A 14179-nucleotide genomic window follows, 5' to 3' on the forward strand; every position below is an offset into this window, starting at 1 on the left:
ACTGTTTTCAATGTATGTGGGCTCTGTTGTTGCGATACGAAGGAGGCGTGGCTGTCTTGCTGTTTTATAATCGCTGCACAACGTCCGTTCCACCAAATAATGGGGGTTAGAAACATACTGGTAACTAATGCTTCTTTCTTGCCATTTGTTACAGCTCTCAGCGTATATTACCTCCTCGATCAAACATGACGGACATGTCTGTTAGAAGAGACCACAGTAGTTAACACTTCTCGGTTTTGAATACCGAACAGAACATCCATACATCCATTTTCTACTGCTTATTCCCTTTGGGGTCGCGGGGTGGCTGGTGCCTATCACAGCTACAATCGCGCGGAAGGCGGCGTACACCCCGGACAAGTCCCCACCTCATCGCAGGGCTTCTTTGCTTGTACTACTTGTCAAATGTATTGATGACATACCATTCTTAGCCCTTTGCTATTTCACACGTACTTAATGATTACATTTGAAGTACAAGATACTACAAATGTACAAAAGTAGGAAAAAGTATGGTAACAGATTTTCATACAACCGATTTCTTCATTTTCTTTACAGCTCAGAGCAAAAAGCAAAACGTCATGCAAGTTGTCTGCTTTTCATTTAGTCAGTCGGTCCCTTCTCTCCCCCTCCAGTTTTCCTACACACAAAGTAGGAGGAGGAAGAATTTTAAGAGTTTGGAAATTTGTTCCATCCCATCCCTGAGTGCAGCGCCACAGATCCTCTGGGTCGATTTTGGGAGGTTGTCTCTTTCTCAGCCTTCTGCTATCACTGTCTTGCTCATCTGCCTGCAAGTGGAGGTCAGGAGGATAATGAGCAAAAGTCATTTTGCTGTCTTTTCCTTCTGAAACGTACTTCTCCAGCTAGCAAGAGTGTGGAGTGTCACTGCATCGGCTCAGGGTAAGTTTGCATACGCCTTTACAACGTTGTCATGTTGCAAAATGTATAAATGTGTTTTTACTGCATCTTCAGGAATGTTGAAAGAACGCATGCTTTCAGATACTTTTTAAATACACACTTTAATCACAGTCTTGCACTCAGGCGGCAAACCTTAAGTTTAACATGAAATACTACATAACTTTTTTCATTAAATACTACATACCTTATCTCCATGAAATACTACATTACTTCTTATCTTAATGAAATATTACACAACTTCTTATCTTCATGAAGTACTACATTGCTTTTGATCTTTATGCAACTCCAAAAATGAATAACATTGTAAAGTCAATTTATATAAAATTTCATCTATGCTACAAAAGAAGTTGTTTGCAGTATTACCAAATACGTAAGATGCTTACACGGCTGTAAAACCACACCCTTTCTCAAAGCAGAGCAAGCATGGAAAAGTGTGAAGAATCTTTTCTTTTCCACATAACAAGCCAGATGGGTGGGAGGCTAGGAGGGAAGTGGGGTGGCGTGGGGGGCGGGGTGAAGGGGGGGGGGGGGGGGGTTATGGACATGAGAACCAGGTGTGACACATCAATCTTCTTCTTTACTGCAACTTAGCTAATACTTCAAGTACATGCATTTTTTTTACTGCTTTAAGGTTTTCTAATATATATATATATACATATATATATACATACATATATTATACATACATATATCTATATATACATATGTATATATATATATATATATTTATAAAGAGAGAGAGGAGAGAGAGAGAGAGAGAGACAGAGAGAGAGAGAGAGAGAGATAATAATAATAATAGAAACAAAGTATATTGCTGTCATGCTGACAAACAAACAAACACTTTGTGAAGGATTAGGGAGCTCATCTTGTTGCTGCCTCACCTCAGATATTGTAGCTCTGTGCTCCTAGTTCATATACATCATATACATTCATTCGAAAGCCCCTTGGATCATGGCAGTGGATGCTGCTATCTTGTCTAGAAATGGGTACCTTTTACACTTAGGTCAATACCGATTTTGGTACTGTTATGCGATGATAAATGTTAATTTGTTTAATGTTAAAATATATATTTTTAAAATGTTAATTTAGTGAGTTTAATATTAACTGTGATGTCCTTTCTTACACTTCTGAGTAGGGTTGTCTCAATGACAATATTTTGGTACGGGAGTGGGCCATCCATCCATCTTTTTTCTACCGCGTGTCCCTTTTGGGGTCACGTGGTAGTTGTACCAAAATGTAATTTATTTAGATGCTTTTTGGTACTTTTCAAAATAACGAGGACCACAAAAAAAAACATTTGGTTCATTTTAGCATTCTTACGATACATTAAACATAAGTTTCTAATTGCAGTCAAAAAACAATTTTTGAAGATTATAAGAAAAATTAAAAGGTATTAAACAACCATAATTTATGGTTGCAGCTCTTAGTGTGTGCTATAAGACAAATACAATAATTAGTAAATACTAAAAACAATACTATAAGTACTAAAAGTACACATATAAGACATGTAGCAGGTAAAACACACACTGTTAAAGATAAAACACAAATCGTTTGAATTTGTTACCAAATTCAATCAACTCACTCGCTATCATTTATGCTACGTGGGCTGTTTTGAGAGCGCTAGTAATAGACAACTCGCCAACCAATTTCGTCTGCGTATTTATATGTGCGCAGCAGGGGAACAAGTTAACTACGTCAGTACTTGTCGCTCTTTAAATTTCTTGTGCAGGTCTGGTTTCTTGTCCTTTAAATGTTTGCTTAAGTTTGAAGTAGGGCTTCACGGTGGCAGAGGGGTTGGTGCGTCTGCCTCACAATACGAAGGTCTTGCAGTCCTGGGTTCAAATCCAGGCTCGGGATCTTTCTGTGTGGAGTTTGCATGTTCTCCCCGTGAATGCGTGGGTTCCCTCCGGGTACTCCGGCTTCCTTCCACTTCCAAAGACATGCACCTGGGGATAGGTTGATTGGCAACACTAAAATTGGCCCTAGTGTGTGAATGTGAGTGTGAATGTTGTCTGTCTATCTGTGTTGGCCCTGCGATGAGGTGGCAACTTGTCCAGGGTGTACCCCGCCTTCCGCCCGATAGTAGCTGAGATAGGCGCCAGCGCCCCCCACGACCCCGAACGGGAATAAGCGGCAGAAAATGGATGGATGGATGGAAGTTTGAAGTATGGTGAGGCATGTTTATGGCCGCGCGCGCGTCATTTCCGTGTTTAAAACTTAACCTTTATAGTTTTTGAAGCCCAAACACCTTCATATTGCGCATCAAGCACCCTCTTAATTAACCAGTAGAATTTCATTTTTTTGACATTCTTCCTCGCCGGAGTTTCTGCTTGTATGCGCTCTGTGTGGGTGTTGATACACTCAACATGCGCCTCAGCTTTGCACGTCACCGCTGCAAGGCAGCATTCAGGTGAGAAAAAAGTAGTGGTATTTTTTAAAGGCAGTATAGTACTGTTTTTAATGAATTGGTGCCACGGTACTTTTTTGGTGCCAATATCCCGTACAACCCCAGTTCTGAGCATCATTTGCAAGTATGCATTCATTTCAGTTTGTACTCGGTGTGTTACCATAGTCAGGTAGTAGTCTTTGCCATTAAATTGAATTTGTCTGCTGTGTCTTTTGTTGAGCCCCACAAAGTGTTTATGCTATAAGTAATGTACTTATTACACACTAACTGTTTGATTTTAATGTGCAGTTTAGTTGTAGTTTTCATTACCAAATTTGTAGGTGCTGAAATCGCCATGTAAAATCACTAATGCTGAACAGTAAATGGCATACTTGATGTAAATTAGCATCGGGCTAGCACGTTTTGTAAGTGGAGTCTTACTTTTTAGCGCTTTCTATCAGACATGGTTGCTTTGTGGTCAAGGAAAATGTCATGCTTCATTACATATAGGCACACCACTACAATAATTCCTGTTTGCCCATCAAGGGGTTGCGTGTAGTAAAGCATTTGCAAACTTGATAGTACACACAAAGTGTGTGCAAAGGATATTGCCTCTGTTAGGTGAGCATCTCTGTCCTCATTAATTCGTGGAATATATGCTGATCATCAGAACGCCCACAACACTGGGGGGAGAGATGCATATATATTACACAGCACATGCAAAGTGATTTATTAACACTTATCACCGTTTTGCAAGAACTACATAGCTTTTCATTTAGCACGTCTGAAAAGTATCCGCAAACTGACACACTTTGGTGCTTACGCAGCAAAGACAGACAAATGACACATACATATTATTACAAATCTCCAATATGCAAAAAACATCTTAAAGGATGCATTGTTTTGCAGCTTGAGCACAGTAGCAGCAGCCTGAGTTCAACTTCAGCGCTGGAAAAAAAAAAGTGAGTTCCGTAATGATGCACTTTGGACTGCTTCTAAAATTCTCCAAAAAGTGATATATGTCTCCTGTAGGTTTGAAAACATAGCAATCACCAAGGTAGGATCATGATAAAGTAAATGATCAATAAATGATAATGAGTTTCTCCATGGTGATGTGCCGTAAAGTACACATCAAATCCTCAATAAATAAGGTGATAGGCACCACTTTTGATGTGCACACACAGTGTTAGTAGATCACACGCAGCAGACTCACTAATAGTACACGCAATTTTGAAAATTGCACATGCTGTTTAGCGTGTGGTATTTGGAGCTTAGTAAATCAAGCCCCACGTGTTTGAGCCAATGCCCAGTCTGCAACTGGACGTGATATCACGTGCAACATTGTGGCATTGAACTCTGGTATCATGGCCGGGGATGCCAACAATATGGTGTCTGTGTATGACGGTATGGTGGCAGTGGGTGATAGTATAGTGGCAGTGGAGGATAGTATTACGTCAGTGGATAATAATATAATGGCTGTGGATGACATTATTGTGGTAGTGGATGACAGTATTGCGTCAGTGGATGATACTATCATGGCAGTGGATGACAGTACTGTGGCAATGGATGATACTTTGGTTGCATTGGATGATACTTTTGTGGCAGTGGATGACAGTATTGTGGCAGTGGATGACAGTATCGTGGCAGTGGATGACAGTATTGTGGCAGTGGACGATACTATCATGGCAGTGGATGACAGTATGGTGGCAGTGGATGATAGTACAGTGGCTGTGGATAATAGTATAGTGGCAGTGGAGGATAGTATTACGTCAGTGGATAATAATATGATGGCAGTGGATGACATTATTGTGGTAGTGGATGACAGTATTGCGTCAGTGGATGATACTATCATGGCAGTGGATGACAGTATTGTAGCAGTGTATGGTACTATCATGGCATTGGATGATACTATCATGGCAGTGGATGACAGTATTGTGGCAGTGGATGACAGTATCGTGGCAGTGGACAATACTATTGTCGCAGTGGATGATACTATCGTGGCAGTGGATGCTTGTATCGCATCAGTGTTGTGCCTGTATATTCCAGTATTGTGGCATTTGATGCTGGTGTTGTGGCATGGGTTGACAATATTGTGTCTGTGTATGATTGTACTTTGGAGTGGATAACAGTATTGTGTCAATGGTTCATTAGAAGAAAATAGACAAATCAAAATGTTGGACTTAATGGTTCCCTCTCATACTTGGTTTCCATGACGTAGCTGAAATGTTTGGAAACTTGGAACATGATCTCAGAAAGCTTTTAGTTTTTATATTTTTCATGACGACAAATGAATTGAATTAATCAAGCGCGTGCAGTTGAACAATTATTCATTGATTAATCTGGAATGATATCATCCTTCAACACTCTTTATGATGGATATGTTGATGATTGTTGCGGCACTATTTCATGCTAACAATATTGGCCCAAAGTAAGTTGGTTACACCCCTGAGAGATATCTGTCTTTGATACTTAGGATGTAATATTTTACAGTATTATGGAGCGAAAAAATTCTACAGATAAGTGTTTCACAAAAACATTAATAAAATGTACAGTTTCATTCCACCATGCTAATATCTAGGGCTGGGCAATTATATGATCGTGATCGATGATTGTGATTAATTTGAGTTTGATCAAGGTGATCAGCTCTCAGCGTATATTACCTCCTCGATCAAACATGACGGACATGTCTGTTAGAAGAGACCACAGGAGTAAACACTTCTCGGTTTTGAATACTGAACAGCACATCCATCCATCCATTTCTACTGCTTATTCCCTTTGGGGTCGCGGGGTTGGGGCTGGTGGCTATCTCAGCTACAATTGGGCGGAAGGCGGGGTACATCCTGGACAAGTCGCCACCTCATCGCAGGGCCAACACAGATAGACAGACAACATTCACACTCACATTCACACACTAGGGCCAATTCAGTGTTGCCAATCAACCTATCCCCAGGTACATGTCTTTGGAGATGGGAGGAAGCCGGAGTACCCGGAGGGAACCCACGCAGTCACGTGGAGGACATGCAAACTCCACACAGAAAGATCCAGAGCCCGGGATTGAACCCAGGACTACTCAGGACCTTCGTATTGTGAGGCAGACGCATTAACCCATGGGTGTCAAACTCTGGCCCGCGGCTCAGATTTGGCCCGCCGTTTAATTTCATTTGGCCCTTGAGGCAATATCAAATTAACATTAGAGCTGGCCCGCCGGTAACACCACATTCACCGCTAATACTCATACTTGCCAACCCTCCCGATTTTCCCGGGAGACTCCCAAAGTTTAGAGCACTTCCCTAAAATCACCTTTCGCAACCATTCTCACGATTTCCACCCATACAACAATATTGGGAGTGTGCCTTAAAGGCACTGTCCTCTACAACATGCCGTCACGTCCTCTGTTCCTCCATATAAACAGCGTGCTGGCCAATTCGCATAATAAATGCGGCTTTCAGTCAACAGCCATACAGGTCACACTGAGGGTGGCCGTATATAAAAAACTTGAACATTGTTACAAATATGCGCCACACTGTGAACCCACACCAAACAAAAATGACAAAACTCATTTCGGGAGAACCCCCGCACCGTAACACAACATAAACACAACACAACAAATACCCAGAACCCCCTGCAGCACTAACTCTTCCGGAATGCTACAATATACACCAACCGCTACCACCAAACCCCGCCCACCTAATTTTTATGTTATTTTCGAATTTATTAGCCTGTGGAAAAAGTTAATGTTGATATTTACCTCAGAAGGCTGCAAATAGAAAAGAGGCATTTATTTTTTTAATTACATTTTATTTAATACACCACTGATGTTTTTTCGTTTGTTTTTTGAAAGTTGATTTTACAATATTACATTATATAAGCTCTGCCTGTTCCATGGGAGGAAGCCCGAGTACCTGGAGGGAACCCACGCAGTCACGGGGAGAACACGCAAACTCCACACAGAGAGATCCCGAGCCCGGGATTGAACCCAGGATTACTCAGGACCTTTGTATTGTGAGGCAGATGCACTAACCCTGGTTTCACCGTGCTACCCTATTTAAGCCTTGCTTGTTCAATATTCATTGCAAAACTTGTTTGGGTCCCTATTAAAAGGTTAATTTGTTCAACCTTGGCCCGCGGCTTTGTTCAGTTTTAAATTTTGGCGCACTCTGTATTTGAGTTTGACACCCCTGCACTAACCCATCTGCCACGAAAAATCCGCCTTTATTATTTTATCTGTGTGTGCGCACGACTATCCCTGTCCATCATAGCGAAAGTCAAGCTAGTCACAACGTAATTATTGTTCAAACAGCATTGTGCCTCTTCCCCCTCACACAGAAGAATAAACAAAGAAGTATGGCTAACACTAACATAGAAGTTGAAACAAAACAGAGAAGGAGCAGCGACTTCAGTGACAGACCTTAGTCTAACTGCCTGCTGCAACTCACTTTGTAGTGCCCAGTCATACTGCCCTGAATACGGACTCACAGCAACAATTTTTATATATAAATATTTTTGAATCAGTTGTTTATGTGTTTGCTCTTATTCAACTCCTCTGCTGTAACATGTACTATAAAAGTCTGCAGACACTTTTTGTTTAAATTTTTTGTTTTATGGATAAAGTCATTTTCGCCCTGATATAATCGTGTGTATCGTGTCGGTACACATTAATTAACAGTACCTCAAATTCGTTAAATATTAGCTTAATTATCTGAGTTTTATAAAAACTCTACAATCTGGATCACCGCGTGTCGATTGCCAAACTTCCCGTGAGAAGCACTGATCTATACAAATAATTAAAGAATACAAATATTAATTTACCATGTGAAAGTGATATTTAGTAAATGTAACTTGAAAACAAATTCTTATAGTATTCAGTACACCATGATACTTTTTTTTTTACAGAATGAAGTTTGTGATGACAAGAGAAATAACAAAATAACTTTGAGAAGAAAAACAAATGTTCTCTTTACCCCGACAAAATGTACCAAAAAAGAAGCAAAACCGTGACGCGAAACAGTGACGCTAAAATGTTGGCGCTAAAACCGTAGCGCTAAAACTGTGGCGCTAATACTATAGTGTGAGTTACATTAACCATTGCAACTCTAGTAACACAACACTTACACAATCATAGATATGAACAAAATAACAGTTTTCATCTTTTGGCATATATTATTGACTTGATCAAACATGGTGTAAATGTCTGCTACAAGATACAGCAGCAGTAAACAGTAGGGATGCAACAGTACTCTGTATAATGCTGCACACGACAATTCGCCTTTAATGAAAAAACATAAAATTGTGATATCAATCATGGTCTTATGATATGAAAAAAAATGTTGTCATAATTTTTGGGGGGCATTTTGCCAAGCCGTACTTAAAGCGGAACTGGATTTTTTTGGAATGTTGCCTACCATTCACAATCATTATTAGAGACAAGAAGACAAAAGTTTTTTTTTTTTTCACTTTCTAATATAAACAAATCGGCTCGTTCTCAGCAGCTAATAAAGCAGCTAATCGGAGCAATTAATTCTACCCCTAAATCACTTTAAAAATGCATTAAAAAAAGTCAACAATACTTAATTTATGTTCCGTATCCTGTACAATAACCAAACTGTAGCGACATTGTTATTGTAAGAGTGAACATTAAGGAACTGTTTTTCTGTCATAGTGACACATTAGCGCACAACACTGCGATATTTGTACTGACTGAAAAAACATGAACAATCATACTAAAATATCTGTGAAGTTAGCCCGCACTTTTGTTTGTACACTGCTGAGCAAGCCAGACAGCGCATGTACTGTAATTGTACTAACACGCATTGTGTGCTGCATGTATCATGATCGCTATTAAAGTGACTCACTCGATGAACAGTTGTTTGTCTGGTCCAGCTAACCGGGGATGCTTGCTGTTGATTTTGGGTAAGCAATCCATTTATGTTGATCTACCTTGGCTTCAAGTTCCATATTTGTAGCGTCAACAATGCTTTCATTCCCCTTTACCGGCTTCCCTCTGCTTCAACATCTCACTCTTCCTTCATGCTCGCTTCTGTAAGCAGCTATTTAGCTTTAAAAGTATAAGGTTGTAAACTCTCATTTGTCCAAAAATAGTCATCTTCGTTGTCTGTTACTAAGTCTGTCATGACTCGAAAACACACTGGTGTTTGATACCGGAACATGCATGTTACCAGAAGTCAGACGTGCGCTGCCAGTCAGACAGATATCAACACCCGGAAAAATATCAGTCCCGGAAAATATTAAAATTATCAAAACACATTAAATATTGGACATATTGTTATGAACGTGTCTGTTACTACATTATATATATATATATATATATATATATATATATATATATGTGCAGGTGAGCCAGTATAGGCGTGATATGATCAAACTTTCTTTTTCTTGTCAAAAGTCTAGCAGCCACATTTTGTACCAACTGTAATGTTTAATGTAGGGAGACCCGGAAATGATACGTTCCAGTAATCGAGCCAAGACGTAGCAAACGCATGGATGATGATCTCAGCGTCGCTAGTGGACAAAATGGAACAAATTTTAGCGATATTACGGAGATGAAAGAAGGCCGTTTTAGTAACACTCTTATGTGTGACTCAAACGAGAGAGTTGGGTCGAAGATAATACCCAAATTCTTTACCAAGTCGCCTTGTGTAATTGTTTGGTTGTCAAATGTTAAGGTGGTATTATTAAATAGGTGTCGGTGTCTAGCAGGACCGATAATCAGCATTTCCCTTTTCTCAGCATTGAGTTGCAAAAAGTTAATGGACATCCATTGTTTCATTTCATTAAGACACGCCTCCAGCTGACTACAATCCGGCGTGTTGGTCAGCTTTAGGGGCATGTAGAGTTGGGTGTCATCAGCATAACAGTGAAAACTAGAACCGTGTTTGCGTATGTCACCTAGCGGCAGCATGTAGATGCTGAAGAGTGCAAGGCCAAGAACCGAACCCTGGGGAACTCCACACGTTACCTTAACATAGTCTGAGGTCACATTGTTATGGGAGACGCACTGCATCCTCTCAGTAAGGTAGGAGTTAAACCAAGACAAGGCTAAGTCTGACATACCAATACGTGTTTTGATTCGCTCGAATAAAATATTATGATCAACAGTCGAAAGGAAATAAGCAGTAGAAAATGGATGGATGGATGGATGGTATCGAAAGCAGCGCTACGATCAAGAAGCAGCAACATGAATGACGCATCAGCATCCATCGTGAACAATAGATCATTAGTCATTTTTGCGAGGGCTGTCTCCGTAGAGTGATTTGCCCTGAAACCGGATTGAAAGGTTTCACAGACATTGTTAGACGCTAAGTGTTCATTTAACTGCTGTGCAACAATTTTTTCAAAGATTTCCGAAATAAACGGAAGGTGGGACACCAGCCGGTAGTTTACCATGAGGTCAGGATCGAGGTTAGGTCTTTTGAATAACCACTTTTTTGAATGCTAGGGGAACAGTGCCAGAGGAAAGTGATAAGTTTATAATATTTAGCACTGATGGACCTAATATTACAAAAAGCTCCTTGGTAAGTTTCCCAGGAAGTGGGTCAAATAAAAATGTTGTTTGTTTTATCCCATTTACACGCCGTAGCAATTCCTCTGTTATTTCATCAAAAAGAGAGAGACTATTTTAGAGGGCAATATCCGTCGTATATACATTCGTATGTGTTAATAAAACCCAGTTGTAGCTGGGATGTGTTGTCTTTGATCTCCTTTCTAATTAGTTCAATTTTCCTATTAAAGACATTTGTAAATGTAAGAAGTTATACTACAATATATATTACCTCAACCTACCATTGCATGTGCAATATCTTGTGGTACTAAAGAGGCTGTAGTGCTTGTCTACCACCACCTAGAGGACGATTAGAGATCATGCACAATGACAACAAACTAAAAAATAACTAATGATGAATAACTACATTTCTTCAAAATTATAAATAGGAATTTAATATTACAGACGGGCTTCACGGTGGAAGAGGGGTTAGTGCGTCTGCCTCACAATACGAAGTTCCTGCAGTCCTGGGTTCAAATCCAGGCTCGGGATCTTTCTGTGTGGAGTTTGCATGTTCTCCCCGTGAATGCGTGGGTTCCCTCCGGGTACTCTGGCTTCCTCCCACTTCCAAAAGACATGCACCTGGGGATAGGTTGACTGGCAACACTAAATTGGCCCTAGTGTGTGAATGTGAGTGTGAATGTTGTCTGTCTATCTGTGTTGGCCCTGCAATGAGGTGGCGACTTGTCCAGGGGTGTACACTGCCTTCCACCCGATTGTAGCTGAGATAGGCGCCAGCGCCCCTCGCGACCCTGAAAGGGAATAAGCGGTAGAAAATGGATGGATGGATGGTTATTACAGACCACTTCATTGATGTATTTGATTCACCTATTTGAGATTATTCGAGTACTTTATTTGTAGTATTGTGTGTGTGGCAACACATCATGTTGGTGGTAGTATGTTATGTTCTGTAAATATGTAATTCTTCTAAGAGTGCATTTTAATATTTTTTTTTCCTGTATGATTACTAAAAATGTGTGCTGACTTTGGAAATATCTTATTACTGTACTCAAGTCGTATTTTATGTTTATACTTTACTTTTTTGTTAGGGGTGACTTTTACCTCAACGTAAGTATATTTTCAAAAGAAAATAATAATTTTTACGTCGACATAGTTCCTTTGAGAGTTATCTCTGCCTGTTATGTTCCTGTTTTGTTTGGGCAGCCAATGGCTTGAAGGAGTACTATCGCGCACCAATCAATGCAAAGGAAAAAGAAGAAGACGGCATATGATTGTTTTTTTGTACCAGGCCCCAATATATACGGGAAGTAATGCTTAAATACATGACATTTAAAAGCAAAATAATATACCGAATTGCTTGAGTATTATTCAACACAAGTTAGTCGTTCATCCTGTTGTATTCCAACAAGTTGACTTAAGAAAGATAAGTGAAAGCTATTTTTCTTCCTGATGCTCGAAACTGTTCTGATATTTAATGTACTCAAGATAACTTTTGTGTAGGAGACGTTACACAAGATTGGTGTTCGCTGTTTTAATGTGTATTTATTAATGTATTATTTATATTTATTACGTAAATGTGTATTTACGAGTACAACATTTGTTTTGATATGATCCATTTTTTTAATTTGATAATTATGTATTTATTTGGCAAATACTGTATTGTGCTCCTTTAATACAGTCGACCTATAGCTTACAACTTATAGTAACAGCTGTGATGCATTCATATTATTTGTAAATGGTTTACAGTGTAACGTCATACGTAGGTTGTAGTAAATTACCAGTTGGAGAGTGCCGCATTTTTAACTGTGTATTGTAGTATGGACAAGTCTTCTATACCTGCTATAGATTTTTAGTATGAATGATTAAAACTAAATTAGTCACTTTATAAATTATAGGTTTTGTACATGCACTTTATCATCAACACATGTGTAGCTGTTTATTGTGGAGTGCATGGTCTGAAATAATTAAAAACTATTTTAAAGCTGGTATTTTGTATTTTACACACCCTAGCGTAGGCACTTTATAATTACAAGCCTCTTTACGCAAGCATTTCATTAATCATATATTGCAGCATTTGCATTTTATAAGTGTATCCCTTTAAACAAGTAGTTGTGAGATAAGGTTATAACTATGTGAGGGTGTACGTGTTTTATTGTAAAAATTAAAATTAGGTTTCTGTTTCAGATCTGGGTATACTGTATGTCGTATAGGCGGTCATTTTATTGTTTAGACCTTAGTAGTTGTATTATTATTATTTTTTCTCCCATGTATGGATATTGTTATATATCCGGTCGTGTCAAATACGTGTGTCTTAAGGACTTTCAGCTAAATCTTATGTACCAATCAATTCCTTATGAACAATGTTTGGTGCACATTGTCCATGAACCACTAAAAAGAGAAAAGAAACAGAATATAGATTTTACAAACAAGTCGTACACACTAAGCAATTACTTATCCAGTGGAGTCCTGACTTACGAGTTGAATTGTACTGCATTTATCTTGGAGAGAGAACTTCTAGGGTATCTTCTTACAGCTAATGCTATACGTCAAACACACCATCAGCAGCTATTCCATATTTTCATGGATAAATTTCCGCTATTTATATACTGATTTGGCTTGCGTTGTTATATCCTTTATCCACTTGTTTTATTTCACTATGGTACAAATTTTAAAGTGCTACACTCAGACGCTTCACTTAGGTAACTAGCTTAACGCTCACCTCAATCATGGTTGTGATGATTTATTTTATAATTCAATAAATATCATCCACTTCTTCTCACACTCACTTTTTTCCTTCCCATGCTTGGAAAAACTAAATTGTGTCTTTCGAGCTATTAGCTAATGCAAGATATTGGTTAATGCTTGTGAGTGAAACACCTGATGTTGGGCGGCTATGCCAACTAGGAATGTGGATCTGAAAGTAGATCCTAACCTATTTTTTTGCTGGCAACCCAAAGCAAAATAAATTGCACAGGGACACATCATACCTTACAAACTGTTAGATGCAGAACTCGTAAGCCGAGGTACTATTGTGCTTGTACTGGTAGCATGTATATTTACAACAAAAACGTTTTAACGACTATGCTCTAAAATGCTTCTGTTGCTCATTTTAAATAATAACAGTGCCACCGGTTTCTTTAGAATGTGCACAAACATTACACACAGGCACACACACACACACACACACACACACACACACACACACACACACACACACACACAGACGTAAAATACTGTAAGTATTTCATCCACTGCTTATTGAGTACGAAGATATGCAAAGTTCATCATTTTTATGGTAGCTTTATTTAACAGCCAATTACAGTCTTGTGCAGGTCTATTATCGTATCCCAGAGGTCGGTTCT

The 14179-nt window shown here is 39.2% G+C and overlaps 1 protein-coding gene across 4 annotated transcripts in view; it reads left to right on the forward strand.

The window, feature by feature from the left end:
• The first annotated feature begins 687 nt into the window (after positions 1-687).
• The window catches only part of LOC133564395 (collagen alpha-3(VI) chain-like), a 135385-nt gene continuing 121893 nt past the window's right edge, over positions 688-14179 (forward strand). Inside the window, exon 1 of one of the 4 annotated variants that reach the window (XM_061918657.1) lies at positions 688-894. The gene's annotated coding sequence lies outside the window, so the exon portion shown is untranslated. The remainder of the gene's footprint in view (positions 895-14179) is intronic. The other 3 variants (XM_061918656.1, XM_061918658.1, XM_061918659.1) reach the window with 3 other exon arrangements.

Source organism: Nerophis ophidion, linkage group LG13, assembly GCF_033978795.1.
Source record: "Nerophis ophidion isolate RoL-2023_Sa linkage group LG13, RoL_Noph_v1.0, whole genome shotgun sequence".
Taxonomy (NCBI): Eukaryota; Metazoa; Chordata; class Actinopteri; order Syngnathiformes; family Syngnathidae; genus Nerophis; species Nerophis ophidion.